The sequence below is a fragment of the Ammospiza caudacuta genome, chromosome 3 (genome assembly GCF_027887145.1).
Source record: "Ammospiza caudacuta isolate bAmmCau1 chromosome 3, bAmmCau1.pri, whole genome shotgun sequence".
In the NCBI taxonomy this organism is placed as follows: Eukaryota; Metazoa; Chordata; class Aves; order Passeriformes; family Passerellidae; genus Ammospiza; species Ammospiza caudacuta.
This window is the reverse complement of record NC_080595.1, coordinates 62,670,435-62,684,905: the sequence shown is the minus strand read 5'-3', so window position 1 is coordinate 62,684,905 and position 14,471 is coordinate 62,670,435.

Below are 14,471 nucleotides of genomic sequence, written 5' to 3'. Positions count from 1 at the left end.
TAGAATATTTTTGGAGATGTTTCTGTGGTTTGTCAGATCTAAAAATAAACTGTGATCAACACACTTTAAAATTATGTTTTTTTTTTTTTTTTTTTTCCTAAGACTACATAAAGCAATTATATATTTGTTTTCCTACTAGGGAACCAGTCAGAACTACAGACAAGCTATGAAAATCCCCTTCAGAATTCCAGGACTATTTTTTTGGTGTGTCTTCAAAGTTGTGAGCATCTGCTTGCCTATCTGTTAATCTGTCTTATGCTTTTTATAGAGCCTATAATTTTTTCAACTGAGAGACAAAGACACCAGGAACATTTCTAGTCTTTTTTCCTAAATTTCTAGGACAACTGGAGACCTTTGATTGAAGATTTTTTTTCATTAGAAAGAGAAATCCTGATGAAATAGACCCTGTGTATTGCTTGTGTTGATTTTCAGCAAAATGAAGCTGAGAAAAAAATTGGAATTCTTTTGTTCTGAAACATGTCAATGATTTGGTTTGATTTTGAAAGAGAGAAATGTTGGAGGAGTTTATTTCAAATCCTCTTTGTGTCAAGGACCTACTGGTCTTGATTGTCCTGAAAAACACTTTTAAAATTTTTACTTTGAGTGACATTTTTTTAATGTCTATCACTGTAAGCAGAGCTGAAGTCATGTTTGGAAACCCAGTCTTCTTCAAAGAGAAGAAAAAACATTTTCTGGTCCGCATCAGGGAACACTTAAAAACATTCTATGATTTGTTTAGAGTCATGAAAGCCTGTTATGTAAAAGCAAACTTGGCAATGCAATTTTGCCATTTTCTGTCACTGTAGTTGTTCCTAAACCAAATCCCATTGTGAGTGTCTGCAGTATGGAGCCTTGGGTTATGTAGTTCAAAACGTCGGGGTTGGGTACAGGCCAGTGAGGGATCACTCACTGATGGTGGCCTTGGAGACCTTCAGCCATCATTCTGCATTTTTTCTGTTTTTGTGTGAGCCTGTGCGTGAGTGTGCAGTATAGCTGGGATTGTGGGTGGAAGCTTTGCTGCCTGTAAAGAAATGGTAGCTGTTTGTCATTCTTTTTTGCTGCTGGAGTTGCAGGGGAAGTTTCTGAGGAACAGCTGCAGGGATTGAGCCCCAGAGATCTTCTCTGGAGACCTGAGGGTACCAAACTTTTCTCTGATGACACTTGCACACAAGGACCTTATCTTCCCTCACAGCTGCTTCAGGAACATTTTGTGTTTCTTGAGTTTAATCTAGATAGTCTAACACGGAACAGCTCTCCAACCTAGTAGTAGTTGTGGTTTTGCCCTAAGCCCTCAAGCATATCCCAGAAGGGTGATGTGCCAGGGACATTTTCAGAGGGCTCAGTATGGACTGTGTTGCCAGTGCCTGCAGGGCAGAGGGCTGGTGCAGGTTATTCCTTCAGGGGTTTTCCTGCCTTTCACAGGCAAGGCAGTAGCATTCAGCACTTGTCAGTGTGACCAGCAGCTGCCCTTGTGGACTACCTGCTTTGCAGAGTGGCACGGGGAAGAGCTGAGGTGAGAGCCTTATCTACCTGGTCTGCCACCTCTAGAGTACACAGGCTAGGAAAGTCACTCCTGCATTTAAAGAAAGAAGAAGTAGCATGAACTCTCTATCTGTCCACTGATTTAAATCCCATTCTATTTTAAACCCCATTTTTGACAGTGAGTCTTATCTAAAATTGGCAGAGAAACAGAGGATGTTGCTTCTCATCAGGACAGAGCCTGCATTTAGCTTTCTTTCAAGTGGTGCAATAAAATATGAGAATAGACTTCAGCTTCCCATGTTTTAATTCTTGTTTTTTAATCCTTGTTTTCATTTTTTAAGCTATTTGGATCCAAAAAGACATTTTTTTCTCTTTCCACTTCTGGTTTGTTTGTTGGACCACTGCCTGCTCACCCTATTCAGATGTCAAGAGACTCTCTATTTTTCCGTTTCTGGAATAGTCATTCACGACTCAGTGTTTCTTGTGAAAAACTCTCAGGATTTACAGTGTGTTTATTGGTCTCTCACCAACTGAAGTTTCTCTCTTGCAATATGTTGTTTCAAAGTTTCTCTCAGATACTGTTATATAGATTTGGTTCACAAAATAATTCTGTGGTAAGCCTAGGAGTTTAAGAGACAGTCTTCCTAAAAGATCTAGCTAATAAGCTAATTAAAATATAAGGAATTTATAAAATTTGTTGAACTGGTAGGTTTGAGACATAGTTGATGGGGTAAGACATTTTAATAGTAGAAAAATGGGCAAAGGATACCAGTTGTGTGCAGTGTTTCAGGAATGCACAGTAAAACAGCTTCTGTGTGAAGAGGCCATTCTTGGGTCCAGATTTTGCCAATTATGCTGTACAGATTAAGAGCAGGTTTGTGCAAAAGAGCTTGTAAGATGTGGTAAAACAGGGGAGAACCAATAACCCGTGATGGGTATTTTCCCAGGGTGCAGGTAAGGTGGTTTAATTTAGGGCTGTTGCAGTTGAAAGGAAGACTGAGGAAGAAGAGGTACATTACATAAACTGGAGCAGGAATAGCAAGAAAGTAAAATGCTGAGGGGGAAGTTCAACAAACTGTAGAGCAGAAACACATATGGAGGAGTTACTGAAAGAGTAGAACATGGTGGTTTTTGCACCAGAACCCATTGCTGTTCTGCCCAACACCTAATTAGCCTGGTAAAGCAAAACATTAATGAACTTCACCATTGACTTTTTTCATTTTTACAGCTATGTAAGCTGAAGTGTGGAAGGAAGATGTAGAAGCAAATAGCTGGAATGTGCTACAAGTGTGTGAGAGGGCCAGGGCTGTTGAACAGTGCAAAGAGGCAGGAGAAGTGGATGGAAACTGGTATAATCAGTCCATTAAATGAAAAATCTGCCAAATCAGACCTGTCCTATGACTCTGTTTCTCATTTTACTTCCTTTCTGTTTCTCATTAAAGTGTACAGCTCTGGGGTAGGTGGGAACTTTTGGGGGACTGCCTCAGAAAAGGAAAACTGCATCTATGATTTGGTTTGAGTACTACCCTTTAAGCCTAATGAACTGGCTCATTAAACTATTATAATAATTGTGTTTTAGACATAGCTTAGTTTTAAGCATGAACATGAAATAATATCTTTCTAAAAATCAAGACTCTTTGTGAATCTTTCATTTCCTGCTGTGGTTCTTGCTGAGTTTTGTCCAGGACGTCAGTGTAAAGGCTTGTCAGTGTGAGGTAAAAGTTGCGTGTTAAAATGTGTGTCCATGTTCTATGAGCAGTTTTGCATAAAACAGTCTTCAGTGCCTGACAGGAAGACTGAGGAAAGATATGTGCTGGCTCATCAGATCCCATGCAGAGCAGTTGAGCGCTTTCCAAAGAAGGAACTAGTCTTCTCTGAGCCAGAGAAGGGTAAAACTTACAATCCTCTCAAAGTTTTCCCTATGAGTTTGTGAAAGGGCTTGGCCTTGCCTATATGCCTCTCATCACAAATGGAAATAGGCAACCCATCTGAGGGAGTGGCCTTGTTTGGAAACTGTTTTACCTAAGAAGAGATGGCTAGCCCAGCAAAGGTGTGGTTTTATTTACATCCATGCTCTTCCCTTATGATTGGAATTTGTCTGGAAGGTGTGGTCTCATTTACATCCCACCTCAACTGCCTTTGGTTTCTTTGGATTCACCCCTTGCCTGTGGCTGGAAAAGGAACTCCTGCAAGCAGAATAAAACGGCTGTGTGAAAAACAGGGTTTTTCTTCCTCTGTTTCTTCAGTGTGTGCATTCCTACTGGTATGTACCCGAAAAGGGAAGGCCATGTTCCTGAGGAGAGAGTTTTGGGTCTGCATAGGTATGTGTAGGTATGTACATGTCTGTGTATGTACTTGAAATACCAACATGAACATACTGGGTTTTGTGCTAGCCTGAGTGTTGGAGGCTGCTAGAGCTGTTTCAGAAGAAAGGTAAGTATAAGTTCTTCAACATGGCTTGCTTTTTTTTTTTTTCCAAAGATGCTGCTGACAGCTCTGGAAGAATGCCTGTCTTTGGGGTGTGGGTGTGTGACATTTAATGTAGTCCCTTGCATCATAGTGAAGCCAGCATAAACATGGTAGCAGCATTTCACATAATCTCTGAACCATGATAGCAGGTTACAGCAAAGGACATGCAGGGCAGTCAGGCTCTGGCTACTCTGCATGCAGTTGCCATTCAATATTTAATCCCTTCTTCAACATGTATGTGGTGTATATTCAACTGTAGAGGCTACAGTACCTTATGTCAGAAAGCTATTCAGCTGCTACTGGCCTCTGTGTGTATTAATTTTGGGATGCAGATACATTTATAGCAGAAGGTGGACTGGAGGAACTCTTGCATGTGGGTTGTGGAGCATCCAGAAAGCCTTGGAGTTGCTGTTGACTTGGTTGGAATGAATTTATTTGGATTGCTCTAGTCCTTCCCTATTTTTCTTCTTCCATCCATGCCTTATCAGGCATCATCTTTGTTAATTCCAGGCAATAAGAAAGGCAGAGGGTATAAGAGGTAGTCTGCTGATTTTTCTCTTCCTTTGTTTTCTAAACCAGAAATTGAAGTCTCTTGAATTTACAACATCCTGACAGTTGGTCCAGATGCACATACATTTAGTGTTATTTTACTGAGAACAGAGCTGTGTTGGTGCTTACATTCTGAGTGTACAGTGGACAGAGAGTCCCTGCAATGTGAAGCCCTGATATGTGACTGCCCAAAAGCACTGAAGGAGCTGTAACCAAGGCACTGGGACTGGCTGCCCCTGCTGTGTCTGGGATTCCTTTGCTGTGGCATACTGTTGTTCAGCACAAAACCAAGGCACTCCAAGAAGCCTCATGTGGGGATGTGCAGTTCACAATCCACTTCTCTAATACTGCTGCCTCTCCTATAGCTGATTCTACTCCTGTAACTCATGGTAAATGTCTAGGCATGACAGCCTAAAGTGCTAACATTTTCAGGTTAGACTCAGAACTCTTTTTCAGCTTTGGATACCACTGAATACCTTTATAAACACCTGTCAATGACCCATTTCTCCTTTACCTGCAGAAACTTGGTGAAACTGGAAGTTTAGCTATCTGCCACACTCTGGTTTAGCAGATGAAAGTTACTAAAATATTTCCTCTCTTTTTTGTAACCAAGACAAGCTGAGGTGCACAAAAATAATTGCATACCAGTCCACTGCAGGAGGAAAAGTGTCTGGCATTGTGTCTTTGGACTGCAGACAGGCAGGAGAGACAGAATGTTTGTCATAGGATCCCTTGCACGTACTCTGGAGCCACAGCTGAAATTTTTAAGTTACGCACACACATTGCACCAGCGTGAAGACGTGTCCTCCAGGTGATGTAAACCAAGTGAGTGATGCATGCTGAGGTCACCGCTGCACAGAGAGCTTTATACACCAGAGGCACTGACTGGTCTAAACTGCCATGGCAGAGCTGTGTAAGTTAGCCTGGACTGTGTGCTACGCTGTTCTGCTTCTCTGGAGCCAAACTAGGGTGTTTAAATAAGGCTTCTGAATCTCTACACTACCTTGCATTCATGGCTTAAGATTGCACTAAGAGACATGTACCTCATTTTTAAAATTGGCATGGACTCCAACACACAAGGGTGCTTTATAAAAATTTCTGGCTTCTTGATCTTCCTCTCCTCCTTGAACGTTCTTCCTCAGATTTAGCTTCCCTCCTTTAACCCCAGCGTTGCGCCTGAGCAAACACCCTGGTTACATCTGTGTGGGCCAGGGAGGGCGTCTGCCCCCAGTGTCAGCGCTCTGGTGAACATCCAGCAGCTGTTCCTCGTGTCCTGACAGACGTGATAGTCCTTTGGCTGCTGTGCATGCACCAAAATAGGTTGTTTCTCCTGTCAGAGGAAAAGATGGCAAGTGTGTAACTTAAGGAAAAGGGATCCAATGGGAGATAAGAGTGTAGGAGAAGTTACTGAAGTTCTATATTTGGAACTGGTTACGTATGTGTGTGGTAACCCTAATGATGGGTGGACTGTACTTTCTCATTACCATAATTACATTTCCTTTCATAGCTAGGGTTGGGGATGCATCCAGACATTGCAGAACACATCAGTAGATTTAGTGTGGCTTACTCAGTCACCATTTATCAGACTGTGTCCCAATTATGTTACATTTAGGAAACAGAATAATTTTCTGGTTATAGCACATGGAATTTGTGGCATTCTAATCCTAGTCATCCTGCTGTATGACCTTGGAGAAGTTGTTTTACTACTCTTTGATGGTAAAAAATTAACCCACCCCATGGATGCATTTTAATACCATGCCAAGTTTAAAAAAATCTGGAGCTAAAGTTAGCCTTCTAAATCCATATTTAGGGGCTAAATGGGATGACTTGTTTCCATAATCCTAAGCATCCAGCAACTGTCTCCTGCTGAGACCAGCTAGAGATTTTGGGTGTTCAGCAGTCTGAAACATGGAGCTAAAGAACAGTGAAAGCAGTTGCTTGTGTGCACATGAGGTGGAATTCACTGATGTGGTGTGGTAAAACAGGGACAGCAGTCTGTCTTTCCTGAGTGGTTGTCACAGTCACAGCAGTGGGGAGATGTAGGTGGGTTTAAGCTCACAAATTTTGTTGTCTAAAAGTGAAATGTCTGCCTTGAACAGCCTGCTGGCTGGTCAATATCTCTTTAGTAGATCCCTTAGTTCAGTGAATCTGGAACAGCTCTCAATCAGGACAGATGAGCATCCCCTCATGTACCATCCTACCCACCTCTCTGGATCTGGGATGAGTTATCCTCTGGAGGATAACTGCCCTATCCATAGAATTAAGCACTTCATAAATGTTTAGATGGCTTGCTTGGGCTCTGTTGACTGTAAAGTCAGTGGGTGACTTGCGGTGCATTAGGTGTGTCAGAGCTGCCCATAGCTGCAGAGAATGGTGAAACTCTATTACAGGCCTGAGAGGTTTGGTTGTGAAAGCTAGGAACAAGTGAAAGCGGGGAGAAATAGTTGAGCCTGGTAAGGAAAAGGAAATATTAACTTGACTGTAGTCATTGAAAACCTATTCCACATTGATGGCGTGGTTTGTTTCCACTGGAGAGCTTTGTCCTGTGTTTGAGGTGGAAGATTAATTTTCCCACGGGAGAAATAAGCTTTGAATAAGTCAGCTAAAATGGATTGTTCTCATGTGCACCACAAATCTATAGGAGAAACAGAAGACGTTTACATGCTCCCTGAGGAGGAACTGTGACAAGCAGACAATTAAGCAATTCCCCCACATCCCCAGATTTAAAGAGCCACGTAATGGCTTAATTGAGTTGAGTTGCTGAGAGTGCAGCGCTGTGCTGAGATTCGTGCTGAGAAGCGTGCGATTCCCAGAGGCATCCATCAGGTTTTAAAGAATTGACTTTCCATGCTAATTGACCCAGATGTGCTTGGTTTTACCTCACAATCTCCACTTCATTCAATTGCTATTAAAGAGAAGGGAATGAGAAAAAATGGGACTTCATTTGTCTCATTTACTATATTAAAAGGGAGCTTTCTTAAAGCAACTTTTTGTACTGTTGAACAAATCATTCAACTTCAAATGGAGCAGCATTTATTTCACCTTTTTTTTCAATTTCTCAAATGACTGAGCATGTATTTTGCAGGCAGTAGAGGATATTAGTTAAGCCACTTTGCTTGGCAAAGCAAGAGTAAGCATCAACGCCAGAAGAAGTGAGGGCAGTACACATGGAAGGACAGTGTGTCATCGGTCTGACTAGGCAGGGCTGAGCAGCACAGGATGAGGGTTGAGGACTGTCATGCCTTGGTGCAGTGCTAGTCTGCCCAATCAATAAATGAAGAAAAAAAGCAATGTTTTATCTATTTATATCTGCTAGAAGGCAAGGATATAAGTTTGAGAAATAGACTTTGCAATGTGAATCAGCAGCTAAGCTCTTCCATGTACCAGGCCAGTAGACACCTCATTTCGGCAAGAGATGGTCATTTAGGTGTGTGTAAATGATTCTGGAGGACGCAGAGCAAGCAGTGTAAGAACTGGCATTCCCAGTGTATCCTCTATGTGTGCAGAACCTGGGTTTTGTTTCTGGTCAATTCACAAGGCTTAATTCATTTACAAATCAAGTATATCTTTGTGGTAGAGAATGAGTCTACCTCTGTAGGTACATTCATGGAATACCACTGGAGGCTTTCTTCTGTAAGGATGCTACTCTCTACCTAGTTAATGACTTCAAGCTTATTTCAAAGAGCACCAGCAAGAGGCGTATACAGGAGGAACTCCTGTACATTCATATTTAAACAGGCTGTTTCTGTGAAACAGCTGAAATTAGTGGAGCTCATCTGAGTTTTCACAGTTGTTAACGGGGCAGAATTCAGTCCAGTGCTTGTGATAAGCCATATTTTGTACCATCCAGTCCAGTCATGGAGCTCTGTTGTGAAGTGAAGGTGTTCAAGGAGTTTACTTCTTGGCTAGGAGTTGTATGCCATATATAGTCAGCTGCGGGGTTTTTTGCTGCTGTTTTTTTTTTCCTTTTTTTAACTTAAGAAGGCTCGCCTCCAAACTGCTGACTCATATTTCAACCATAGACCTGGTGATTTTTCAGAATTTGAATCATAGTTGGGCCCCCTGGATATCAAGCTGTGAAGCCACACGTGGGCTCAACAGTTTGGCAACCACAGAGTACAGCTTTGGCAGTATTATATTCACAGTCCAGATGTTGGATGGTTCAGCCACAATATACAGCATGTTAGAAGGGAGCAACAGCATGACTCAGAATTGCTGTTACTTAATTTAAATACCATGGTTTGTACTGTTCTTGGTGATTAGCCTGGCTGTTAAGAACCAGACTACTTTAGATCTGTATCCCATCCCAGAATAAAGTCTCATGTAACAACCCTACTTGAAGTGAGAAACCTTTTTTTCGATATTTTAGTGTTGTATTCTTCCCTCTAAGGTCTTCCATGAGAAACTGTCCAGTAAGGGTCACTTCTGAAGTCAGGTATAGATATATCAAGATTACCAAAAGGAACCAAGGTCCGGTGAAACTGGAAATAAGAAAGTCAGGGTGGTGCCTGAGATTTGTAAATGTAATATGATCATGTTTTGACTTAATGTTCTGCTTTTATCTTACAAGCTGCAGCAATTAATTGCTTAGCAATAATTAGGAAAGATAGAGGCAGTCTCCATTAAAGCAGGGTTGTTCTTCAAAACTGCAGACTTAGTCAGTTGAGCTCCTTATGCATGTGCCTCATTTTAAATAATGTTCTGTATTCAAATGGTGAGCTTTGAACTTTCTAAAGTTTTGTGCATGTGACACAAGAAGCTGAGGAGAGTCTCGGTAATTTGATTCCTTTATCAATATTTCCTAAGGAGTAGAGAATTTAGTCTGTGAAAACAGCTACTGTTGTTTTTCAGGGCATTTAAAACAAAGAACTTTATTTTTTCTTAGTGAAAAGTACATCTGGAAAGGAACAGTGAATCACCTAGTCCAAATTACTTTCTTATGTCTACAGAGAACATGCTGACAGAAGTTTGAGAGGTTTTTTTATTTTGTTTTTTGAGAATGACTGTGAGACACATGGTAGCAAATTCTTCATTAATTGGATCTACTTTATTTCAGTGAAATCCTGAACTTGAAACCTAGACAGACATGAAAATAGGAAAAATTTTAAAAAAATACTTGCAAAATGAAAGAAGGTTCAAGTAAAACTATTGGAGGTGCATCCTTCAGGCAGGACTGGTGATTCCTCAATGCTTCTGTGCTGAAATGGAGCCCTGAGGGTAAAATGCCTGGTAATATACCAGGGATTTTTTCTGGCCAAAGATTTAAATGTAACATTTTTGGTGGGAAGACACTATTGGAGCTGAGTAGGACCTGTGCTGGAGCAGAAGACACCACAGAGTTAAGCAGAATGCAACTTTAATTGCCAGTCTCAGTGAAGAGCAGATAGACAGGAGGCTCAAGGAGAATATTGTATCAAAAGAAAGAAGGCATTTAGGGACATGGAGAAGGGGTTTTGGAAGAAAAAGGGTTTCTTGGGGTCTGTGAGATGGAAAAAAAAAAATTCAGTTGTTTTGATATGGAGGAAGAGTCTTGAAGAGAAAATTAGGAGAATGGGATGAAAATATGAAGCGACCAAGAAAAATTTTTCGTTGTCTTGATTTGTGCTTCAGCAGCTGTGGTAAAACTGAGTTCCTCAGAGGAGAACATTAATGGAGTAAAGCAGCACAGGCCCTTGAAACAGAACAAAAGGCTGGAAGGAGAGAAGATAAATAATATCATCAGAGAATTTAATGACAGCAAATTGAATTGGCCAAAGGCCCTGGAAATTTTACAATATTCTTTTTTTGCAAGGAATATGTATAATATTTATCTAAATAGAAAGTAGTAAGCTTTTGTATTGTTCTATGTAATTTCTGTTTTCCACTCCAATCAACTACCGGAATGCTCATTTAATAAGAGGAACAGAAAGGTTTTGAATAGAGATTTCCATGAACACTTTATTATAAGAGGTAAGATCTATGGGAGGAATTAAGAAAACTTCAGTCAATGAAGGTCTTGCTTCATGGATTCATGAAGTTTCTTCAGTCTACAAATGAGATAAAGCAGGCTCAGATAAGATCACCCTCAGTGGGTCTAACTGTCAAAACAATTAAAGCATCTCTTGTGATGGTTATTAATTATAGTTTATTTCTTATCCAGGAGCCCAGTAAAGAATTAATGAAATACCTGAAAATCAGCTCAGTAGTGGAGTTATAAATTTTTGTCCTATTTTTGACAGCAGGTCAGGTCAGAGCCTGACTGGTTTTTGTTGACAGTTTGTGTTAGTACTGTGATTTAGAAATATTTTGCTTTTGCAAAAACAAAAATAATGATCCCAGGAATAAGTTGCAGAAAAATGTATGTGATATTTTTATTCAATTGAAATATATTCCACAATTTTTATTAATAGAATTGAAAAGGAACTAGAGGAAACTTTAAAAGCCAGAGTGCTTTGTTTCTTAGGAACCTGAACAACCATAATGAAAGCAGATGCTTACCTGGCTTACAAGATTCACCACTTAAAACATCCAAGCAGCAAAAGGCTTGCTGTGTTCCTGGGATTATGAGATACACATCAAATGCTTAAGTTAGTCAAAGACTCAGTCATACTTGGTTCAAAGAAATCTTTGCATGTGCATTCACATCTGCCTAGATTCTGACCTATTTAGTGTCTTAGATACCCTTAACCTATTCTGCATTTAGTTTTAGAGCATCATATTCCCATACCACAGTTGTCAGATGTCTTGCCTCAAATGTTTCATAATATGAAATTCCAGGGGTTTTATATGTCTTCTTATAAAGAGATGCCATCAGCTTAAATCACGTGGGAAGAGGAAGTGCTAACTCTCATTAAACCCTGTGCCATCTTTTAGCAGGTTGGAAAGACGCTGTCAAAATGTGGAATCCCCAGGAATACTCTCACTTTCCTTTGGCACAGTGACTGAGGGTATTGCACCAGGTGCAACACAGGATTTATCAAGAAGCTGTTCTCTAAGTAATAATTTCTACCCAGATACCTTAATTTAAGTACCTTTTAAATGTGAAAGCAAATCCTAGAATAATTTCTTATTTTTACTACAAAGTCCAAACTCTGCACGATATTTGGAAGAAAACCAGACGTAGTTAAGGGACTGAGAATTACGAAGAAGCCCAGAAGCTCTACTCCTCTCCACCTGAATTTACAACCAAATTAACAAATTGGTTTTGCTATCTCAAGATAAGAAACATGCAGTGTGTACTGAGAATGCTCAGCTGCAGACTGGAATTGAAATACCGCAAGGTTTTTCCTCCTGGCAGGGAGGAGCACAGGTACAAAGTTGGGAGGGTATAATTAAAACTCTTCAGTCTGTTGTATAATATGTAAATATAGGAAATATTTCCTAGGGACTATAAAATACCAGTGGTTACTATATATACCTACATATCACAGAACTGTAGAATCATTTGGATTGGAAGGGACCCAAAAAATCATCTCATTCCCACCCTTATGCCATGGGAAGAGTTACCTTGCAGTATACCAGATTGCTTATCCAACCTGGTCTTGAATGCTTCCAGGAGTGGGGCAACCACAACTTCTCACAGCAACCTTTTCCAGTCCCTCACAACCCTCAGAGTAAAGGATTTCTTCCTGATATCTAAATTAAACCTGCCCTCTTCCACTTGAAAGCCATTAGCCTTGTCCTGTTACTATGTGCCCCTGCTAAAAGCTCTCTCTCAAGTTCTCTTGGAGGACTCCTTTGTACAGGAAGGCTGCTGTAAGGTGTCTCTGGAGCTTTCTTTTCTTCAGGGTAAAGAGCCTCAACCCTTAGCCTGTCTTTACAGGAGATTTGCTTCAGCCCTCTGATCATCTTTATGGCCATTCTCTGGACTCACTCCAAGAAGTCCACGTCCTTCTTATGTTGGGGGCCCCAGAGCTGGATGCAGCACTCCAGCTGGGATCTCAGAAGGGCACAGTAGAGGGGCAGAATCACCTCCCTTGCCCTGCTGGTCATGCTGCTTTTAACACAGCCCAGGATTCAGTGGGCCTTCTGGGCTGTGGGTACATTGACAGCCTGTGACCAGCTTTTCATCTACCAGCACCCCCAAATCCTTCTCTGCAGGGAGAGAGGACTTTTAAACAATTCTCTGCCCAGTCTATATTTGTGCTTGGGATTGTCCTGACCCTCCTGCAGGAACACACACTTGGCCTTTGCACAGTCCCACCTCTCAAGCTTGCCCAGGCCCCTCTGGGCGGCAATCCCTTCCCTCCTGTTGATGGCACCACACAGCTTGGTGTCCTTGGCAAACTTGCTGAGGGTGCCTTGATCCTGCTGCCCATGTCAGTGACAAAATGTCCAGCAGTGCTGGTCCCTATGCTGACCCTGAGGAAGGCAATCCTCACTGGTTTCCACTGGGACATTGAATAAATGACCACATTTGTGATCCATTGGCCACAACCCTCATACTGTGGCTATGCAGACAGTTTGTTATCCACCAAGTGGTTTCAATGTCAAATCCATGTCTCTGCATTTGAGAGACAAGGATGTTGTTCAGGACAGTGTCAGTGTCAAATGTCTAAGAAGATGATGTCAGTTGCTCTTCCCTACATACATAGTTTTGAAATAAAATAGTGGTTTTCTCACTGCTAAGATATAGTACAGAACAATTATCCACCTATTTGCCCCAGGATAGTTGGTGTGTTATTAATTTCTTTGTTTAATTTTTGCTTTATAAGTGCAAAATCTGAAGCAATCTGTGTGGGTTGCTTTCTGCGACCTCCAGTTTAGCTGATTTCTCCCTTCCATTGCCAGAACAATAAGACATATCTTTTTCCTTAGTGGTCCCAACCTCTTACAATCACAGAGTGAGATCTTATCAAGCACTCTGGTTTTGTTTTCCTGGGTGTTTGGTCTCATTAGAAGAAGAGTTTGAATGCATTTCTTTAAGAATACTATAGAGATAAAGAAATTTGCATTCAGTGAGGTCAGAGTTACTTAGGACATTGTCAGAAAATGATTGGTGGGAAGCTAAGGCAAGGATCAAGGAAAGTTGAAAGAGTTGTGTGAGACAGGCACAGTTTCCAATCCACTGAGAATTGTAAGTATATTTCCTGGATCTGTGTTCCACCACCTATAGCCAGAAAATAAACTTCACAGACCAATTTCTAGGAGAATGGAATTCTTTCCAAAGGACATTACTTTCTGGGAAAAGCATTCTCTTTCAAAGTGCACCTTCTGGCTGTACTTGACCTGAAGAACTTGTCTGGTGAGAACATGACTTTCTTTTACATTTGCATTGAAAGAATTAGTTCACCCCTTTTTTTTTTTTTTGTACCAATCGTGTTTTTGTGGGCCCTGCAGGAACGTATTTGTTGACTGGTTCCCAATTTATTAGTGGCAAAATGACCTTTTCAAGAAATCGAAATCAAGAGCTTTCTTCTTACTCCTTGCTAGAACACTTGTCCAAAAAGGATATAACTTAAAGGGAAAATGAAATGCCTGGGTTGAAAGCAAATAATTAAATCACAGGTGAAACTGAAGATGCTATAGCTCTTTGCTTAGCCTCTTCATCTTCTTGCAAAAATAATGTTTTTGTCTCCATTGTGACTTCTTGGTGGAAAATAATAGGAATTGTATTTTCTATTCTAGTTTGATATGAGCTGGTAATCGCCTTAAGAACAGCATTCATAAATTACTTGAGAGCAACAATTCTTTTTACCAAAATGCAAAATGCCTATAGTGTATAATTATACTGCTGGATTGCCTGGACTTGTAGGAAAGCTGGTTTTCCAGATGGTGTTTGTGAAAAGTTCTGAGCCATAAGTACAAATGAATCAAGAAACACCACAAAGAAGGGAAATAGCATAAAATCTTTAATTTGTGCTAAGAGAAGTCATTTATCCAGTGCTGACTGTATCATCATTGTGCATGTGTAGTGTGCAGTGAGTGAGTATCCCTGTGCACGGATGAGCATCCCCATCACGCTTTCTAGGCATGGATTTACTCAAGGGTCA